General features: G+C 34.0%; 1 long non-coding RNA gene across 1 annotated transcript; it reads left to right on the forward strand.

The window, feature by feature from the left end:
• Positions 1–17,581: 17,581 nt before the first annotated feature.
• LOC122051575 lies at positions 17,582–18,890 on the forward strand. The gene is made up of 4 exons (XR_006131458.1): positions 17,582–18,021; positions 18,192–18,232; positions 18,359–18,521; positions 18,832–18,890. It is a non-coding gene; the product is annotated as an uncharacterized LOC122051575 (long non-coding RNA).
• Positions 18,891–21,289: the final 2,399 nt, after the last annotated feature.

Consider the following 21,289-nt stretch of genomic DNA (forward strand, 5'->3'; position numbering starts at 1 on the left):
TGGAGTTTTGAAGTTTAAGGTTGATTTGCTTTCTTGGGGTTCCGATTGATTTTGTGTTCCTAAACTGTTATGGGATACGAGTTAAGTATAGAAGTTGAGTTGATCTTTCTGGAGTGGCATAAATTTTGATTGAATTTGTTTTCTCTTGATGCAATAAGGATTCGGACAGATTATGGTAGAGTGAATCCTTGATATCTCCGTATCACTAAATAGCTTAAGTTTTCCAAAGGTTTAGGATCAAATCTGTTTGGTTTATCTCTTTTCTTATTGTACAGTTTTGAAGTGTAAGTTTACTTGATGACCAAGGAATTCAATGAGCTTGTCTTGTTATGTGGAAGATTCAATTAGATCTCTAGTAGCTTAATCTAGTTTCTTTTATTTTAGTTTTAGTGCATGAGTGCTTGATTGCTTCTCTTTGGTTTCTGAGCATGATGCTTAGATTGTACCGATTTTGGTTTTTTTGATTGGTAACCAGTTAGATTGATTTGTGAAGCCTATTCTGCTTAGGAGATGTGGAAATATGGAACAATTAGAAATATAGTCTACACTCTATTATGCATGAACAGATTTCATATTCACTAAGTACCCTATGCCATATATGAATGTAGATAGAGAAAAGTCCGGACAGCATGCTTGATATTCTATACCATTTGATAGTTGTAGACTTTTAAGGTGAAGTAGTATCTAATTACTGGAATTATTTTGTTATTATACCGTGAGTTAATCTTGTGTAGTATTGGATTCATTGGAGTGAGTTTTTAAAGGAAGATAAGAAGGGGTTTTAATGGATTTGGCATATAGTTGGGTTTAATTACTGATTTAAAGTTATTCAAGTTTGATTCTTTAAGTTTCAATTCAGCAAGTTGACTTCTTGAGGTTCAATTCAGCAAGATTAATTCCTTGCATTCAGTTCTAGTGTTGTAGCATTTGTGCATTTCTTGTACATTGTAAGTGTTTGTAGAAGCATGAAGATTAATTCCATAAGCAAGAACAACCTTATAGTTAGCGTGACAGATGGGGGTTCTTTGGTAAATTAATGAGTATGAATAGCTTTAGGTCAGCATTTAGTTTAGTTCTTTTGCAAAGGTTATAAAGCATGGACAACCGGCCTTCTCTTTTAGCTTTGCAGTTTTATTTCCTTTGCAAATCAGTGAGCTTGAATGGTCTATTTTAATGTATGCAAATCTTAGTTTTCCTTGTTATTGGACAACATGTATAGTTAGATGCAATTCCTTATGTTCACAGCAAGTCTTAACGAATGGAACTTGTTTTATGCAACTCTAGAATCTATATGTGCATATAGTATTCTACTTAATCCTTTTAGGGATTCATGAGAAGTTATAAGTAAAGTAAAGACCAAGGTTTGAAGAAGAGAAAGATAAATATTTTAAAGTATAAGAAGTATAAGTTTTATAGAGTTTTAAGTTCTAACCAGTTAGACTCTTTTGTTATCAATTGTTTAACATGCTATTAGATTCTTTGTTAGTGATCCTTTAACCTGCAGTTATAGTTTTAAGTTTAGTATGTTAGTTTCAGATTTCATGAAAACATTTCAGACTCTTTTATTCCAAGTATATATAGTTAGATTTTTCTTTAAGTTTTTAGTTTTCCTTTGTTTTGCTATTAGGCAATGAACATAGAATGGCTTGGATTAAGTATTGGTTTATTAGGCTAATTGGAGGTTGATCTGGCAGTGATTTTGGTTTATTTTAGATGAAGTAGGTGGTGTCATCTCTTTAGTGTAAAATGAGAGATGTTGAATGACTTTAGCTTGTGCGGTGATAGACCAAGTAGAGAGGAGCAGGATTATTTTAGAGGATCACCTAGACTATTGAATGGATTTAATAGAATCTGAACTTATGATGTTTAAGCAAATGTTTTTTTTTTTCAATATGCACTTAAGTTATTTGGATTGAATATTCATAGTTTACAATTCCAGTTAGATCATTTCTTCATATTGGTTGAAGTAGGAACAGACTTAAAAAGTAAAGAAAATTGGAGTAAGTATCCTTCTGATCATAAATAGATCATGTTGATGATGAAACAAAAAGTTTAGAAAGCAGTGGTTGATATTAGATGAGTGGGGAAACTGAGATAATTGGAATCAATTTGGAAGTTTTAATGTAGTTTAGATCTCCTCTTAGTGCAGTTTTAAAAGATTATAGTGAAGTTTGATTAAGTCTTTAGAGTGCAGATTTTTATTAAGAAGAGCAGTGCAGATTTCTCTAAGTAATAGAAGTGCAGTTTTCCTTTTCTAGCTTCTCCTTAGCTATTTGTAAGTATGAGCAGACTTCTTTTCTATTGCTATTAGACATGCAGATTTTCTTTGCTATCAGTTTAACATGAGCAGTATTGATTCCTATTTTTAGTCCTTTACTACTAGATACACATGAGCAGTTTCCTTTAGTTTTCATTTTCCATTTTAACAAGCACGAACAACCATGTATTCTAGTGGAAAAATAAGAATCCTATTAAATACTTTTAGAAGTATTAACAAGTAAAAGAAAGAAAAAGAAAAGAAAGATAAAGGCCAAGGCCTTAAGTAGATCCCAAAGTCAAGACTTTAGGGATTTTTGGCACACAAGGTGCCTATTAAAATGCCAAGGCATTTAAAGAAGTAAACAAGATAATAAGTATTTTACTTTTAAGAAGAGGCTAGTACCCGACTTCACAAGGATGTCGTTAAACAAATCCAGGTGTCCAATTCCAAGGTCTTGGCCCTGGTAGACCAAGGTATGCTCTTTTAGGATTGGTGGCTCGCTACCCCAACCTATTAGGGAACGCGCATAAGATGGTACTATGCCTGGGCCCAAGAAGAAGTTGATTATTATTTTGAAGTATTATAAGTATAAGTTTTTGAACAAGTAAAATGAGTTTTACATAAACATAAAGTATTAAAATTAAGTAAGAACAAATGAAATAAAGTTTCATATAGTTCTAAAAATCAGTAAGTTTAGATCTTTATTCTACCATGTTTATCTAGTAGATGAGTAGTTTTCATGTTTACCTATTAGAATAGCAGCATGATTAACTATTAGAATTACATTAGTAGATTCCTTAGCTTTTCCTTGCTATTAGTTTGACATGAGCAGTTATGTTTATGCTTTATTTCTTTTTAGAGCATATAGTTTCTAGTTCTTTTCGTATACATGTACATTCGTGATTTTGTGAGTTAGATAGCGCTTACTAAGCAAATTTTGCTTATAGACTACACTTCCTCTTACTGCAGATACAGGAAAGGAAAAGATATAGAAAGGAAGGCGACAATGAGGTGTTCGAAGGATGTGTGATGCCAGGACTATGGAAGCCTTGGGACTAGGAAAGAAGTTTTATTTTAGTTTCTATTGTCTTTTGCTATGTTAGAAGTATTTGAGATAGTACATGATATTTTGATGTGATTAGGACATAGTAGATGAATTGTGATATGGTGTGATGAGTTGTGGTATTGTTTTCTTTATTTTGGATTTATTATACTGCGTGGTTGATTGATATGTGTTCCAGCCACTTGTGGCTGAGTATATATTGCATGTATTGTTGAATATGATCACCGGTACAGGGGAGATTCTGTCGAAATTTTTTGGTAGGGTTTCCATGTGATTTTTAATCATACCGGTTAAGTAGAGTTAGTAGTTAAGTAACGGTCATCCTTAGAGAGTAGTAGTAGTAAGAAGGGTGGTCGTTACAGAGGAAGACACTCTGGAGAAGTAGATGTAATACTTGGGCCGGGAGATATAAAGAGGATGGGATCCGGAGAGCAACCTAGTAAAGAAGTATCCTCTTGAGGTTGTTCGAGAGTAGGTGCTAATAAGGTGTTGGTGCAATCGACCTCCAAAGTTTTAATGACCGACAAATATGTTTAAGTATGTTTAATGAAGCTTGATCATGGGAAGTCCTAGTCGTGGCTAGGCAAGGGAAATCTCGATAGATCGTGGAAGCCATGTTGATAGGTCTGGAGGACCCGATCCCTGGGTAGCCGAATACTAAGTCTTGGAAAGTCCTAGTTGTAGGCTAGGCAAGGGAAATCTTGGTAAATCATGGAAGCCAGGTGGATAGGTCTGGAGGACCTGATCCCTGAGTAGCCGAATACTGAGTCTTAGTGAGTGAAGCCAGGTAGAGAAAACCCTAGTGGTGATAACCTTAGGTTCTAGTGAGTGAAGCCAGATGGTGAAAGTCCTAGCGGGAGATAACCTTAGGTAGGAGAAGTCTTGGAAGAGTGAACTCCAAGCAATGTTGATTGGATGGTTTCTGGTCGACCGGACTAGCAGATCTCGATAAATCCAAGTTTAGGTTTACCATAGTATTCTGTATTACTATTATTGTTGTTGGCTAATGTAGTATTGCAGAAAAAGTCTTAGTGGATCAAGCTATCATACACTGAGCAGACAAAGCCCAAACAGGTCTGGAGGACCAATATTTGATAGGTAAGTTGCAACTGGAGGAGAGACAGTGAGGTCGTGTTCTTAAAAGGGACAACCTAAAGTCGCTAATCCAATTGAAGAAATCAGGAAGGTTTCCAAGTTGAGATCAAGACAGTTGAATTGTCTATTATTATTACTCATACATTAGATATATTATTACTATGCTAATATCTATTTTGCAGGATTATTTCTAACACTATTTTACAGGTTCGGCCTGATCGATCAACTGAACCCGATGATCAATCGACCGAACAAGGCCAACTTAGAGTAGATATCAGTTCAGACCAAAACAGAACAGGGTCTGATCATGTAACACCCCACCCTCCTCACTACTGGTCTGCGAGGGCGGAGCGCTACTGGACTACTAACTTATCTTAACTAACATTGCACACATGTTGATAGTAATTCCTAAAACTCTTGAAGAACTCAAAACTTACAATTAACTAGCAGCGGAAGACTAAATGACTCATCTAATACATTCTACTCAACTCTTTGTTAATAAATGACAATCTTAATAAATTCTTATGCTAAATCTCAAGGCTTCTATAGTCCAGGCATCACACATCCATCCGCACCTCCTTGTCGCCTTCCTTTGCTATAACTTTTCCTTTCCTTTATCTGCAGTAAGATGAAATGCAACTATAAGCAAAATTGTTTAGTAAGCGCTATCTAACTCATAAAAACTCGATATGCATGTACATATATCTATAACATGAACTAACTGAATGCTTACTGAAGACTACTCATGTTCATCCAATAGTAAAGGAATCAAACAGGCTGAAATGCTAAACATGTAAAGCTACTCATGCTCTTCTAATTAGCAAAGATCAGTAAGCTAATCTAAATAACATACTAGCATAAAAGAAAACTAAACTTGCTGATTTAAAACAAAATGAAGCTTATTTCATTTGTTCTAAACTTATTCTTTTATTCCACTTGTTTAAAACTTATACTTTAATAATTTTATACTTATGTGAAACTTATTTTACTTGTTCAAAAGCTTATACTTATAATACTTCAAAATAATAATCAACTTTCTTCTTGGGCCCGACAACTGTACTTGCTATGCGCGCATCCCTAACTAGACCCAAGATAGCTGGTCTCGAATCTAGTAGGATTTACTAGGTTATCTAAACCTAGGGACGACCATGGGAGCCCAATCCAAGGACAACTAAGAGTCCAGAACAGTGCCATTGATAAAAGTAAAATACTGATTTATAACATGATTTATCTTAATTACTTCTTCTTTAAATGCCTTGGCATTTTAAAGAGCACCTTGTGTGCCAAAATCCCTAAAGTCTTGACTTTGGGATCTACTTAAGGCCTTGGCCTTTTTCTTTCTTTTCTTTATCTTTCTTATACTTGTTAATACCTCTAATAAAAGAATGCTTCTTTAAAAACTGAAATGTTTAAACAAATTCTAACTTTGAAATGCATAAACAAAAATCTGCATACTAAGCTAATCAAAATTCTGCATACTATACTAATCAAGATTCTGCATTCTATGCTACACTATTTCTACATACTATGCAAACATAAATTCTGCACTATAATACTTAACCAAACTGCACTATAATCTTTTTCTTTAAAAACTGCACTATAAGTTCCACCAAAAATCTGCACTACATGTTCCACCAAAAATCTGCACTACAAGTTCCACCAAAAATCTGCAGTATAAATTTTAAAGAAATCTGCACCATAAGCTCTTAAGAAATCTGCACTACAAGCTCTAAAGATCTCTGCTCTAAAGAAATATGCATTTTAAGCTCTAAGAAATCTGTACTACAAGCTTAATTAAAATCTGCACTATAAGCTTACATAAAAATCTGCACTATAAGCTTAATTAAAATCTGCACTATAGGCTTATTTAAAATCAGCACTATAAACATACATACAAATCTGCACTATAAGCTTAATTAAAATCTGCACTATAAATTCCACCAAAAATCTGCACTATAAGCTTAATTAAAATCTGCACTACAAGCTTAATTAAAATCTGCACTATAAGCCTACATAAAAATCTGTATTATAAGCTTAATTAAAATCTGTACTATAAGCTTAATTAAAAGTCTGCACTATAAGCTTAATTAAAATTTGCACTATAAGGTTAATTAAATTCTGCACCATAAGCTTACATAAAAATCTGCATTGTAAGCTTAATTAAAATTTGCACTATAAGCCTACATAAAAATCTACACTATAAGATTAATTAAAAATCTGCACTATAGGCTTAATTAAAAATTTGCACTACAAGCTTAATTAAAATCTGCACTATAAGCCTACATAAAAATCTAACTATAAGCTTAATTAAAATCTGCACTATAGGCTTAATTAAAAATCTGCACTATAAGCGTTTCTCTTGCTTCGAATTCAAGAAGAACAAAGGTCCGAAACTACTCCTACTGCAGGTGAGAAGCACTTACCTTGCTTCTTGGACTCACAACCGAATAAGAAGGGCTTCTAGGACCTTGGTCGGCCGCCGTAGACGATGCCCTAACTCCCTTTTGTTTTTTGCTCGAGCTCCGCCATCGTATGCAGAAGAGAAGGAGAGAATGATTTAAGTCACGGGAAAACAGAGCATCAACTTATCCCTTTTATAACTTAATATTTCTTTTAACTCCTTAAATAAATTTTTCTAACTTTTCTAAACAGATTTGTCCGTTTGCATTCTTGGTCTGCCGGATTTGCCGTCGGTCAGAGGTTGCGGGTTAGATTCCTCAGCCGAACCCTTTTTTCTCCTATTTATTAATTACTACTTAACTAAATTTTGTTCCTACTTTTAATCAGCATCGCTCGCTAGAACACTTGGTAATCTGCGCTTTGCTAAAATCAGGGATCGCGGGTTCGATTCCTCAGCCGAACCCTTTTTATTCCAATTTATCTCTTATTCTTTAACTACTACTTAAATAGAATTTTCTCCGTCTTTAATCTGTAATGTACGCTGGAACAGTTGGTCAGTCGCGCGTTGCTTAAAGCTTGGCTCGTGGATTCAAATCTTGGCTACAACCCTTTTCTTCCTATTATTTCCTGTTATCAACTTCTACTACTTAAATACATTTCATGTTTCTTCTAATCAGCAACCACTGCTTGCACACTTGGTCAGCCTGACTCGCTTAAAGCTTGGTTCGGCCGGAGGTCTCGGGTTCGAATCTCGGCTTAGACATTTTTTTTATCGAAACTTCTTTCGTCTAGTAAAAATACTAAACGACCTCCAAAAATTGCATAAAAATACTCTAAAAATTTCTAAAAATCTCTAGAATATTTCTAAAGTATTTCTAAATATTTTTAACCACTATTAGGACTCGTAATGAGGAAATTTGGGTCGTTACAATTCCCCATATCTTATAAAAAGTTCGCCTCGAACTTAGAATAATTCCGGATATTTTCGTCTCATACTGTCCTCACGCTCCCAAGTAACTTCCTCGTGCTTCTGGTTCTGTCAGATGACCTTTACTAGTGGTACTTCTTTGTTCCTTAGTCTCTTAACTTTTCTATCCACTATCACCCATAACGTCTCTGTCCCTTTTGTTCTCCTGTACTCGGTTCTCAGTACAAGCGGTACGAGGATGTCCTTTTCTTGACATCTAGTTATGTAGAAAGAAACTAAGCAGAATTCTTAACTTTATAAGCACTTCTAAACATCTACCTATTATGTACATATAATCTAATACTCTAAGGATTTCTCTTTACGGTAAAGAATAAAGAAAGCATACTAAAAAAAAAAATTTAAATACTTTCTTACTTGAAGACGGCAAGGTTGGTGCTGATGTGTGATGTTGAAGAATAGGAACTGCTCTGATACCAACTGTAACACCTCACCCTCCTCACTACTGGTCTGCGAGGACGGAGCGCTACTGGACTACTAACTTATCTTAACTAACATTGCACACATGTTGATAGTAATTTCTAAAACTCTCAGAGAACTCAAAACTTACAATTAACTAGCAACGGAAGACTAAATGACTCATCTAATACATTCTACTCAACTCTTTGTTAATAAATGGCAATCTTAATAAATTCTTATGCTAAATCCCAAGGCTTCTATAGTCCAGGCATCACACATCCATCCGCACCTCATTGTCGCCTTCCTTTGCTATAACTTTTCCTTTCCTTTATATGCAGTAAGAGGAAATGCAACTATAAGCAAAATTGCTTAGTAAGCGCTATCTAACTCACAAAAACTCGATATGCATGTACATATATCTATAACATGAACTAACTGAATGCTTAATGAAGACTACTCATATTCATCGAATAGTAAAGGAATCAAACAGGCTGAAATGCTAAACATGTAAAGCTACTCATGCTCTTCTAATTAGCAAAGATCAGTAAGCTAATCTAAATAACATGCTAGCATAAAAGAAAACTAAACTTGCTGATTTAAAACAAAATGAAACTTATTTCATTTGTTCTAAACTTATTCTTTTATTCCACTTGTTTAAAATTTATACTTTAATACTTTTATACTTATGTGAAACTTATTTTACTTGTTCAAAAGCTTATACTTATAATACTTCAAAATAATAATCAACTTTCTTCTTGGGCCGGGCAACTGTACTTGCTATGCGCGCATCCCTAACTAGACCCGAGATAGCTGGTCCCGAATCTAGTAGGGTTTACTAGGTTATTTAAACCTAGGGACGACTATGGGAGCCCAATCCAAGGACAACTAAGAGTCCAGAACAGTGCCACTGATAAAAGTAAAATACTGATTTATAATATGATTTATCTTAATTACTTCTTCTTTAAATACCTTGGCATTTTAAAGAGCACATTGTGTGCCAAAATCCCTAAAGTCTTGACTTTGGGATCTACTTAAGGCCTTGACCTTTTTCTTTCTTTTCTTTATCGTTCTTATACTTGTTAATACCTCTAATAAAAGAATGCTTCTTTAAAAACTGAAATGTTTAAACAAATTCTAACTTTGAAATGCATAAACAAAAATCTACATACTATGCTAATCAAAATTCTGCATACTATACTAATCAAAATTCTGCATTCTATGCTACACTATTTTTACATACTATGCAAACATAAATTCTGCACTATAATATTTAACCAAACTGCACTTTAATCTTTTTCTTTAAAAGCTGCACTACAAATTCCACAAAAAATCTGCACTACAAGTTCCACAAAAAATCTGCACTACTAGTTCCACCAAAAATCTGCACTATAAAATTTAAAGAAAACTGCACCATAAGCTCTTAAGAAATCTGCACTACAAGCTCTAAAGAACTCTGCTCTAAAGAAATCTGCATTTTAAGCTCTAAGAAATCTGCACTACAAGCTTAATTAAAATCTGCATTATAAGTTTACATAAAAATCTGCACTATAAGCTTAATTAAAATCTGCACTATATGCTTAATTAAAATCTGCACTATAAGTTTATATAAGAATATGCACTATAAGCTTAATTAAAATATGCACTACAGGCTTAATTAAAATCTGCACTATAAATTTCATAAAAAATCTGCACTATAAGCTTAATTAAAATCTGCACTACAAGCTTAATTAAAATCTGCACTATAAGCTTACATAAAAATCTGTATTATAAGCTTAATTAAAATCTGTACTATAAGCTTAATTAAAAGTCAGCACTATAAGCTTAATTAAAATCTGCACTATAAGCTTAATTATAATCTGCACAATAAGCTTACATAAAAATCTGCATTATTGTTGGTGCGGTTAGCACTAACGATTTAACCCAGGTTTTGATGAATGACAAATCAGGTTAAGTTAGTTTGTTGTTGTCTGACACTTTGATCGAGTGTGCAGGAGAAGTCCAGCTAGGTCGACGGGCTGACCGGATAGCTGGCGAGAAGTCCAAGCGGGTCGACGGGCTGACCGGACTCTTGGCGAGAAGTCCAGCTAGGTCGACGGGCTGACTGGATAGCTGGCGAGAAGTCCAAGCGGGTCGACGGGCTGACCGGACGCTTGGCGAGAAGTCCAGACGGGTCGACGGGCTGACCGGACGTCTGGCAGGTAAGTGAGGTAAGTCACTGGAGGGGAGTGACTGTGAGGACGCGTTCCCGGGAAGGGGACATTAGGCATCGATCCGGCTTAGATCCATTTCGGATGTCTAAGTCGAGATCGTGACTAGATTCCGGTCTCGGAAAGACGGAATCTAAGTCATACTCTCTTTATCCATCTGTTGAACTTTAACTGTGCTAACAATTTGTTTTACAGGATGTATATTTGCCTCGGACTAACTTTGTTTTGCAGGAAAAAGGAGTCTTTTTGGAACAAGGTGGTCCGGGCGCCCGGAGGGGATCCGGGCGCCCGGGAGGGATCCGGGCGCCCGGAAGGGATCCGGGCGCCCGGAAGGCGAATTTTATCCAGCCAAGTCGTCGCCACGTGGAGCATCTTGGTTTGAGCAGTTACGTCACACTCCAGGCGCCCGGAAGGGATCCAGGCGCCCGGAACAGCATATAAAAGAAGCCCCAGGCAGGAGCTTCAAAAATCAATTTTTACTGAGAACTCTTCTACTGCTGGTCTTGCTGCTCGACGTTCAAGTGTGACGTCAACAACGCTCCGACAAAAGTGCTCCTCCGGTGTTTATTTAATTTTTCTTTGTCGGTATTACTTTATTATTACTAGCATTTCCTGTACTTATTCTGTAATCATATTTCGACTTGTTAGTGATTGCCCAACGAAAGTGGTCAAGGACCACGGGCCTTCGAGTAGGAGTCGTCACAGGCTCCGAACGAAGTAAAACCATTGTGTCTATTTTATTTTTCCGCTGTGTTTATACTCCTCTTTTTCGAATCGATATTCACCCCCCCTCTATCGAATCTAACGGTCCTACAAGTGGTATCAGAGCAGGTACCGCTCTGATTTGGTGCAACCACCAGTCAGGCAAAGGGGGGACTTTTTTGAAAGAAAATTTAGATATCGTTTGTTTTTAAAATAAAACCTTACACCTTTCGTTTTTTCCCTCCAAAATTATTTTTGAAAATTACATCGCCATCTCTTCACCATTGCTTAGTATTGACAAGATATTACATTTTAAAAAATTTGAAATAATATTTTTTATTAATATTTTAATAATATTTTATTAGTTTTTTTCGAAAATAGTGAAATATTATTTTCTTTCAGCACTGCTAATCCAAGACCAAGTCTTGGGATCTTTTGTTTGTTTCTTTGTGTGCAAGAAATTATGACTCTTCTAGAAGGACGGAACCCCTGCGAACCACCACCATACGATCATGAAGACTTCAACTACTGGAAGCGATTAATGGAATGCTTCTTAGGAAGCGTAGACATCGATTATATGTTAATTTTGAGGAAACCTTCTCAAAACTCGGAACTGAACAAAAAAGTAAGTAACATTATTTGTAATGTTTTACCTAAAATATTTTATGCAGATTAGAAAAGTACAAGAATGCATATGAGCTGTGGACCCAGTTGATCAAGCTTCACGAGACGCCGATGGAGCTAGAAGATCAAGTTAAAGTCAAATATGGGCTCGAGTCAAATCCAATGGAGAAGCCTACTGAATTAGGGGTTGCGCTCAAGGTGAGTAATATTTACCAAAATACCCCTGCTAATAGTAGCTTAAATAATCAGCATGATGATAAGTATGAAATTAGTCCAAGTATGGTGCATGATAATCTAGATTTAAATGATTTAAATTCAAAATCACAAAATAATCTAGACTCTGATCAAGTCAATCAAGACTCTGATCAATTTGACATCAACCTTGACTTGGTCAAAAAGAACAATGACCAAATCAATTCAAATAATTTAATTAATTCAGAAAACTTAAAATTAGGTGAGCATTTAGACATAAATAAGTCAAACATTAAAATAAATTTGAATTTAAATGCTAAAAATGAGAAAATGGATAAAATCAATAAATACCTTGATAAAATATTTAATAATCAAGATAAAATCAGTCTAGAAAATGCTATCCAAAACCAAGATAAGTTAATTAATAAAAAATTAAACTTTAAAGATAAAACTAATCTAATAAATTCAATTAACCATATCAATTTAAAAGGCAAAGAAAATATAAGGATAAAATCAAGCACTTTGATAAAATCAAAACGGAATTTAACAAACTTAAAATTTAATGTTAAAGATAACATATTAAACAAAAATAATCTAGAAATTTCAAAATTAACAATTAATAAAAAGCTAAAAGATAAACCGTTAAGAAAATATAATTCAAATAGTTTAGTTAATTCAAATTTAAAAATAAATAAAAACTTTAAAAATAAGCTATTAAAGAAAGATAATTCAATTAACTCAATAAAATTGAAATTGACAGAAAATTCAAATATTAAAAACACTCTCTTAAAGAAAGATAATTTGACTAATTTAATTAATTCAAAATTAAAAACTTAAATTTAAATTATAAATTTTAACCAAAACTTAACTATAATAAACCCAGAACTAAAAACTAAATTAATGGCCAATAATTCAGGGGAAGACTCCAGAATAACTGGCACCTCCAAAACTAACCTATCCGACAGGGTAACCCTAACCAACCTACCCGAAAAGGGTAACCCCAACCAACCTACCCGACAGGGTAATTAGGACTAGTTAAAGAGGGTTCAAGTTTAACTTGAATCATGGTACTGGTGAAGTTTTTGGATGATAGTACGTTAGGGAAGCTTGGGCATCGCATGTCTAGAAAGATATGGCTTCGATCTGGTGCATTTGGCCAAGTGGAACTGACCGAAGCTACCCTTAAAAGGATCCTAACTAGTTAGACCAAGGTTTAGTACTAAGCTCCGTGGATAGGACTATTCGGAAAACCTCGAAAGGTTGGTTACTTCTAATGACGTCCAGGTGACTCACCAAGCTTAGAAGTTTATCCGAAGAATGCCTATTTGTTGAGACCAAAGTTAAACCTGAATCTAACACAAGCTAAACCAAACTCTGTAATAAAATCTAATTCATCTCACAAAATTATAGGATTCCCTGATTGATAATCTAGATCGGGTAAGATGAATAAGGATTAAATTAATTAATTTTCAAATCAAATTAAAATTAATTAAAATTAAATTTTGAATTTCAAATTTAAAATAAATTTCAAATTAATTAAAATTAAATTTTGAATTTCAAATTAAAAATAAATTTCAAATTAATTAAAAATTAAATTTGAAATTAAAACTAAATTATTTTTTGAAAATTAAATTAACTTTAAAAATTATTTTAAAAATGAAATTAACTACAAAAATTATTTTAAAAATTCTTTTAAAACATTTTCAAAATTATTTTAAAAAACTCTTTTAAAAATCATTTTAAATATTTTAAAAATTATTTTAAAACATTTTTAAAATTATTTTAAAAACTCTTTTAAAGATCATTTTAAAAACTTTTAAAAAAATTTTTTTTAAAACCTTTTAAAAATTATTTTAAAAACTCTTCTAAAAATCAATTTAAAAACTTTAAAAATTCCTTTAACAATTATTTTTAAAACATTTTAAAAATCATTCTAAAAACTCTCTTAAAAAGCATTTTAAAAATTCTTTTAAAACATTTTAAAAATTATTTAAAAGTCATTTTCAAAATCTCCAAAATTCTTTTAAAAATTCTTTTAAAAATTCTTTTAAAACATTTTAAAAAATTATTTAAAAGTCATTTTCAAAATTTTAAAAATTCTTTTAAAAATTCTTTTAAAAACATTTTAAAAATTATTTAAAAGTCATTTTCAAAACTTTAAAAATTCTTTTAAAAATTCTTTTAAAAACATTTTAAAAATTATTTTAAAAAAAACACTCTTTTAAAAGTCATTTTCAAAACTTTAAAAATTATTTTAAAAATTCTTTTAAAACATTTTAAAAATTATTTTAAAAACTCTTTTAAAAGTCATTTTCAAAATTTTAAAAATTCTTTTAAAACATTTTAAAAATTATTTTTAAAATTATTTAAAAGTCATTTTCAAAACTTTAAAAAATCTTTTAAAACATTTTAAAAAATTATTTTAAAAACTCTTTTAAAAGTCATTTTCAAAATTTTAAAAATTCTTTTAAAACATTTTAAAAATTACTTTAAAAACTCTCTTAAAAATCATTTTCAAAACTTTAAAAATTCTTTTAAAAATTATTTTAAAAACTCTCTTAAAAATCATTTTCAAAACTTTTAAAAATCTTTTAAAAATTATTTTAAAAACTCTCTTAAAAATAATTTTCAAAACTTTAAAAATTCTTTTAAAAATTATTTTAAAACATTTTAAAAATTATTTTAAAAACTCTTTTAAAAATCTTTTAAAAACCATTTAAAACTTCTTTTAAACCATTGTAAATTTTTTTTAAAAAAAATTATTCTTAAACTTTAAAAAGTATTATTTAGATTTTAAACTTTTTTCTTAAACATTATTTTTCTGAAAATTATTTTAAAACTTAATTTAACTTAACTGAATATTAAAACTTAATATTGAAATTACAATTAAAATTTAAAAAATTTAACTTAAACTTAAAACTGAAACCTAAATTAATCACTAATATTAATTTAAATCTGAAATCAAAACTGAATTGAACGTATGTTAATTGTCATTAAATAATTATAAAAATCATTTTAAAATCCTTTTAAACACTATTTTAGAAATCCTATTAGAAATCCCTTAAAAATAATAATAATAATTATTATTTTAAATCCATTTAAAACTTAAATTTAAGACTTAATATAACTTAGAATTAAAACTTTAAATTCATACCTAAGATAAAACTTAAAACTAAAATTTTGACTTTAAACTTAATCAAGTAATTAATAAGTAAATAACTAATTCTTTAAATCTAACCTTATTTGAGAACTAAGCTTGATTTGATTAGAACCTAAGTTTAATTTTATTAAAAATATTAAAATTACTCTAAGTCATTTTTCTTAATCAACCTTTAAAATATTAATTATTTTTATTAAAATATAATTAAAGTTTGACTTAAATTGAACCTTACTTAATCTTGTTTAATAACGAGTTTAATTACCACCAACTTTAAACTAAGTCAATCCAACTTAAAAGGAAGTAAATGAAAAGTTAAATTATAACTAACACCTTCATCAATTAATACAAAATTTAGATTATAGCAAAATTTAATCAATAAATTATTAATATTGATCAATTATTGAATTAATAACAACTTATCTTACTTAACATTACACTAAAGGTTAATTTATTTCAACTTAATCTAACATTAATTACGGTTAGTCAAATTTAAATGAACAATTTTATAAAGATAATTATACAATCGTCTAAAACACTTAGGTACGAAAATATGTTATGGTTGTAAAATTTTATATTAAGGGGAAGTAATAAATAAAGAGGATTAATAAATTAAAGGAGTATCAAATTAAGGGGGAGATTTATTTTTTTAATTATCTCCTTAAGTGTTATTTTTTAATCTTCTCTTTAAAATCTCTCTAGAAAATTCTACCTCAATTTAAAAAAATATATATATCGACTTTGAATATTTTTAGCAAATATTTTCAAATTTTATGTCAGGTTCAGGGGGAGGAATTAATTAAAAATTTCCCTTTATATAAAATATTTTAAATTTTGTTTGAAAAATGTTTTCTTAAAAATTTCTTAAACCCACTTTTGAAAACTAACTCTTATAAAACTAAGTTGTTTTTAAGAATTGGGTTTTACTTTTTATTGAAAATTAATTTTGAAAATTAGATTTAACTTAGTTTTGAAAATTGTGGAAATTAGATTTTTCAAAACTTAAGTTTACAAACTAAGCTTCTCAAAATCATTTTCCTTAATTTTGAAAATCAAAGTTTAAAAATCAATCTTCAAAATCAACTTGCTTAAAATTGGGAAAATTTTTTAAATCAACTCAAAATTGTTTGTTTTAAATCACAAACTTTTTATCCTTTTTACTTAATCTTTGAAAACTCAACTTTTCAAGTATTTTAAACCATGGTTTTGAAACTAGTACGTTTGAACTTTAAAATTTTTTGATTTTTGAAAATTAGATTTAATTATTTTACTTTATCAAAGTTAGCTCTACCAAACTCCTTTGAAAACTAAAAGTAAAGTTCAAAATCAATATTTGCAAACTGAAATTTGATTTGCAAAAACTCAGTGTTGAAAATTATGAAAGTTAGACTTTTCAAACTTAAATCATTGTCAAAACTTAAGTTTTAAATTAAATCATTTACAAACTTAGTGTTGAAAAATAAATCAGTTTTTGGAAAAATAAATTTTTCAAACTTAGTTTTGGAATTTTGGTTTTTGAAAACTTATGTTTAAAAATGAAACTATCTAAACTTAGCTAGCTTTCTAAAAGCTAAAAGCTAATGCTTTAAACAAATTTTCAAAAGCTTAAACTCCTCCAGATTAACTTGACATTTTTTTACTTTGTCTGAGGTCTATAATTACTTAATCCATGCTTATTTTTGATGAATGCCAAAGGGGGAGGGTTAGGTGGTTAAGTTAGGTTAAGTTAGCTGAACCAAACTGAAAATTCAAACTAACTTAAAAACTACATAAATGCATGGTTCTTGCATATGTTTTCACTAACTTAACCAAGTTGTCATTCCATCAAAAAGGGAGAGATTGTTGGTGCGGTTAGCACTAACGATTTAACCCAGATTTTGATGAATGACAAATCAGGTTAAGTTAGTTTGTTGTTGTCTGACACTTTGATCGAGTGTGCAGGAGAAGTCCAGCTAGGTCGACGGGCTGACCGGATAGCTGGCGAGAAGTCCAAGCGGGTCGACGGGCTGATCGGACGCTTGGCGAGAAGTCCAGCTAGGTCGACGGGCTGACTGGATAGCTGGCGAGAAGTCCAAGCGGGTCGACGGGCTGACCGGACGCTTGGCGAGAAGTCCAGACGGGTCGACGGGCTGACCGGACGTCTGGCAGGTAAGTGAGGTAAGTCACTGGAGGGGAGTGACTGTGAGGACGCATTCCCGGGAAGGGGACATTAGGCGTCGATCCGGCTTAGATCAATTTCGGATGTCTAAGTCGAGATCGTGTGTGAGATCTCGGAAAAATTTAAATAAATAAGGTTATTTGGGAAATAGCCTTATAGAATTTTCCGGAATTTTTAGAAATTTTCTGGGAATTTTTCGGAGCTCGTACGGAGGGTTTTGAGGGGATCAACTTTGGGTTCGGATAAAGCCTGTTTAGGATACCCGTTTAAGTGAGGAAATGTGTTAATATATAAATTCATTTCCTTTATTTCTTTTCTCCCCCAAACCCCATTGCCGATCCTTCTCTTTCCCCGATCTCCTCCCCTCTCTGCCCCGACGCGAGCCGACCTCCCCTCTTCTTCTCTGTTCCTCTCTCGCGGATCACTCGACGCCAAGGCCGAAGGAGACTCATCACCGGAGCTCGACGGTGCCGAGGAGCTGGATCTGATCGGGGGGTTCTGTCCGGCGGATTTGGAGGCCGATCGTCGAAGGCGCTGTGGCTAGGGCACGGTGAGAGACAGATCATGCATCGTCTCCCATCGGTAGACCATTCCTCTTCGCTCCTCACGCTGGACACAGTGTGATTACCCTTTTTGCTGGCCGGATTAGACCGAGCGGCATCACCTAGTAGTGATCTTGGAGGCAGGGCATCGCCGGATTGCGTCTCCTTCCACCATCGGCCACCGAAGCTTAGAGAGGTGCCCTAGTCCGGAATTGTGCCACTCGATTGTCTGCGAGGGTAAGCTAGACTCAACCGAAACCCGTCTTGTCAATTTCCCTCTTGATTCATCATCGGATTCTTGTTGATTCACGGATCAATGCTCTGTTCTGGTTTGGGAAAGGAATCGGATCACGTTCTTGCTGTTCCCTTGATCAAATCTGATCCTCTTCTCTTTGTGGATGATTTAGGTCACGGATTGGGTGACACCTCCTGGATACAATCGGTTGAGGTAAGATTAGGGTGTTGTTTGATCTATGATTTCCATGGTGTAATCTAATATGTGCTATGTGATCTTCAATCTTAATCTGATCAATGAATTCTAGCTTAATTCATTGCTTCATCCGGTTTATTCCAGTGAGGACCTGTTCTGTGGATTGCTCTATGATCCAACAATATATTGTTTCAACAGCAACTCGATTAGAGCAGTGAGGTCCTGTTGTTGTGGTGTTGGGAAGGTGATCGTGAAGTGATTTTAGCAGCAACCTTGATCCAGCAAGCAATAGGGGCTGTGAATCGAGGTATGTGAAGAGATTTTTATACATGTTAATTGTAGATTTTGTGTTGGTTGGAATATTGTGATTAGATTTAATTGCTTAGAGTTAATCTAATGGAAGGAATAGGGTTAAGATAGTTAACCCTAGTCAACCGTTGGATTCCTAATCTAATAGGTGATTAAGGATTAGGTAACTAATCCTAATTAACCATTAGATTAATTAGGTAGATTGAGGTTGTGTTGTTTAGGATTTTACCCTAATTTAGTATTAGGGATTTTATTTAGCTATTCATTTGGATTTAGCTAAATAAAATATTTATATGTGTTTGACGCAGGACGCTGATTCGAGACGGGCGTCTCGACTTCAGATTTGGATTGTACCTTCTATTTGAGGCGGGTACCCTTTGACTTATCTCTTGATAGTGTCTTTTGATATGTGCAGTTTATATATACTTGCTAGTGATTGGTAGATTTAGCACTTCCCTGGTTATAGGTTATTCGATACTTGTAGACGGTTACTAGTGATTGGTAGTTCAACACTTCCCCTGGATTTAGGGTTAGTTGATACCTATCACATACTTCATCTGCTAGTTGCTTTACTTCAGGATTGGATATTTTATCTCTTGCCATGTGTATATATGTTCATAGAGGTGCATATCTATAGTGCTCTACTCTACTGGATTAGTTGCTTTACATGTGTGATACATGCTCTTGGATTCATGATACTTACATCATTGTATATGTGATGTCTTTGGATTTATGCTGTTTATATCATGGTTACAGTTATATGTGTTTACCTTTTTGACACGCACATATATGGAGGAGGCTTTGTTCAGGTATGTCATATTGTAGCCGCATGCACCATATCGCATGATTGCATGCTGGGCGATTGACGACTCCATTATTGTTGAGCTCGTCGGCCGGCTACATAGGCCTGCACACAACGTGTTCACTGCATGGGTAGTGGCACAGCACAGTAGGGTGTGTATGGCAGTAGCTCTGTAGTGCTCCGCTGGTCCGCTCATGGGTAGTGTGACTGCAGCGTGGTAGCAGACAGGGATCCCTCCCCGTCATCGCGTATCGGGAGTTGAGAGCATTGCGCTCCCTCACTATGTTTGAGGTAGGAGGATAGGTGTACTCCGACAGCATCCCGTCCACTCGGTCACTCTTCAGGGGCAGTGATGGCAGAGTGCACGGTGTCACAGCCCTACCCACTCGGTCTCACCATTGTGTGTGAGATGGCTGACTGGTTGACAGGGGTGACCATGTCATATTGCATCATATGCACGGATTGCATTCGTTATGATTGATGCATTTTGGTGATTGCATATGATTGACATGCATACATGATACATGCTTTTGCTCTGACTATTTTTATCTCTATATGTTGACAGTCAGTTGCCCAAGCCTCGCAGGTGAGTACAGTTTATTTCAGTTATGCCTCTTCTTATTATTCTTGCTATAGACTGTACTACATGCCTATTGTTGGTTACTGCATTTTATTCAGTTATGCATATGTGTTATACTGATAGGAGACTGTACTATAGGCTTTATGGTTTAGGAGGCTGTACCTTAGGATATTACTGGTAGTTATATATTGCTGTACATGTCTATTGGATTACCTGCTGAGTTCATTGAACTCACCCCGTTTTTATTACCATTTCAGGTTGAGGCCGTCGGGGAGATTCCAGTCGCTAGCCCCATTATCGCGAGGATTTTCTTTGTCGGATTATATTTTGCTTTTGCACCTTATATACTTGTATTGTGGGTTTGTATTGTGGACTTTACATTGAACATTCGGGTTTGCTACTTTTGTTTTCCGCTGCGGTTGTATTTTCATTACTTCGTGGATTTGTTTTCTTCGTTGTAGTGGAGTAGGCTGTTTACATATATCTTCGGGGTTCTATATCGTCTTTCCTTATTAAACTGCGTGGATTGATCATATATTATATCTGTGTGGAATGTTGATATAAACTGCGTGGTTTGTTTCTTAATTGTATTGTATTATTCCGGCCGTGTGTGGCCGAGGTATAGAGATATATGTATACTGAGTTTCATATTGTCCGCCGTACAGGGGAGATGTTGTCGAAATTTCTTCGGACAGGGACTACTTGGGGCGTGACAATTTTTGGTATCAGAGTAAAATTTTGTGATACCTACTTGTCGGGTTTCGGATTTACGATACTTATTTTCGTGAGCATTTCTCGGTATTTTGGATTTGTATGGATTTTTGTCGACTTACTCGTTTCGGAATTTCGAGGTATTTTGACGAGGTTCTTTATGGGGCTAAGCAGCGACAGGACATCTCCAGACGGCAATTAGGTAAATGAGGTAATTTTATAGTTCTTATACCTGTAGTGATATCTGGGTAACATTTTCTTTACAGATATGCCACCTACACGTGTACCGGCACCGAGACGTGGGCGGCCACGTAAGAGGCCGTTAGATTCTCCTGAGACAGAGTCTTCAGAGAGGTCTGGTAGGGTTGAGCCTGTCCGTCAGGGGCAGACTCCTCAGGTCATTGTGGGTACGGGTGCTTATCAGACCCCGATAGCTCCGACTTCCGAGGTACCTACCTCGACTGTACCACCAGTGGTACCACCGTCGGCATATTCAGCACCTCCCCCAGCAGTAGTACCCGCAGTATACCCGGCAGCCCCTCTAGCCGCGCCTGCTACTACGTACTTGGCACCCCAGATACCTGCGCCGGTTACTGCATACCCGGCACCCGCACCAGCAGTACCGGTTACTCCTTATCCGGTACCGCCCACCGTACCTCCAGTCGCCCCTACT

The sequence above is a fragment of the Zingiber officinale genome, chromosome 3A (genome assembly GCF_018446385.1).
Source record: "Zingiber officinale cultivar Zhangliang chromosome 3A, Zo_v1.1, whole genome shotgun sequence".
In the NCBI taxonomy this organism is placed as follows: domain Eukaryota; kingdom Viridiplantae; phylum Streptophyta; class Magnoliopsida; order Zingiberales; family Zingiberaceae; genus Zingiber; species Zingiber officinale.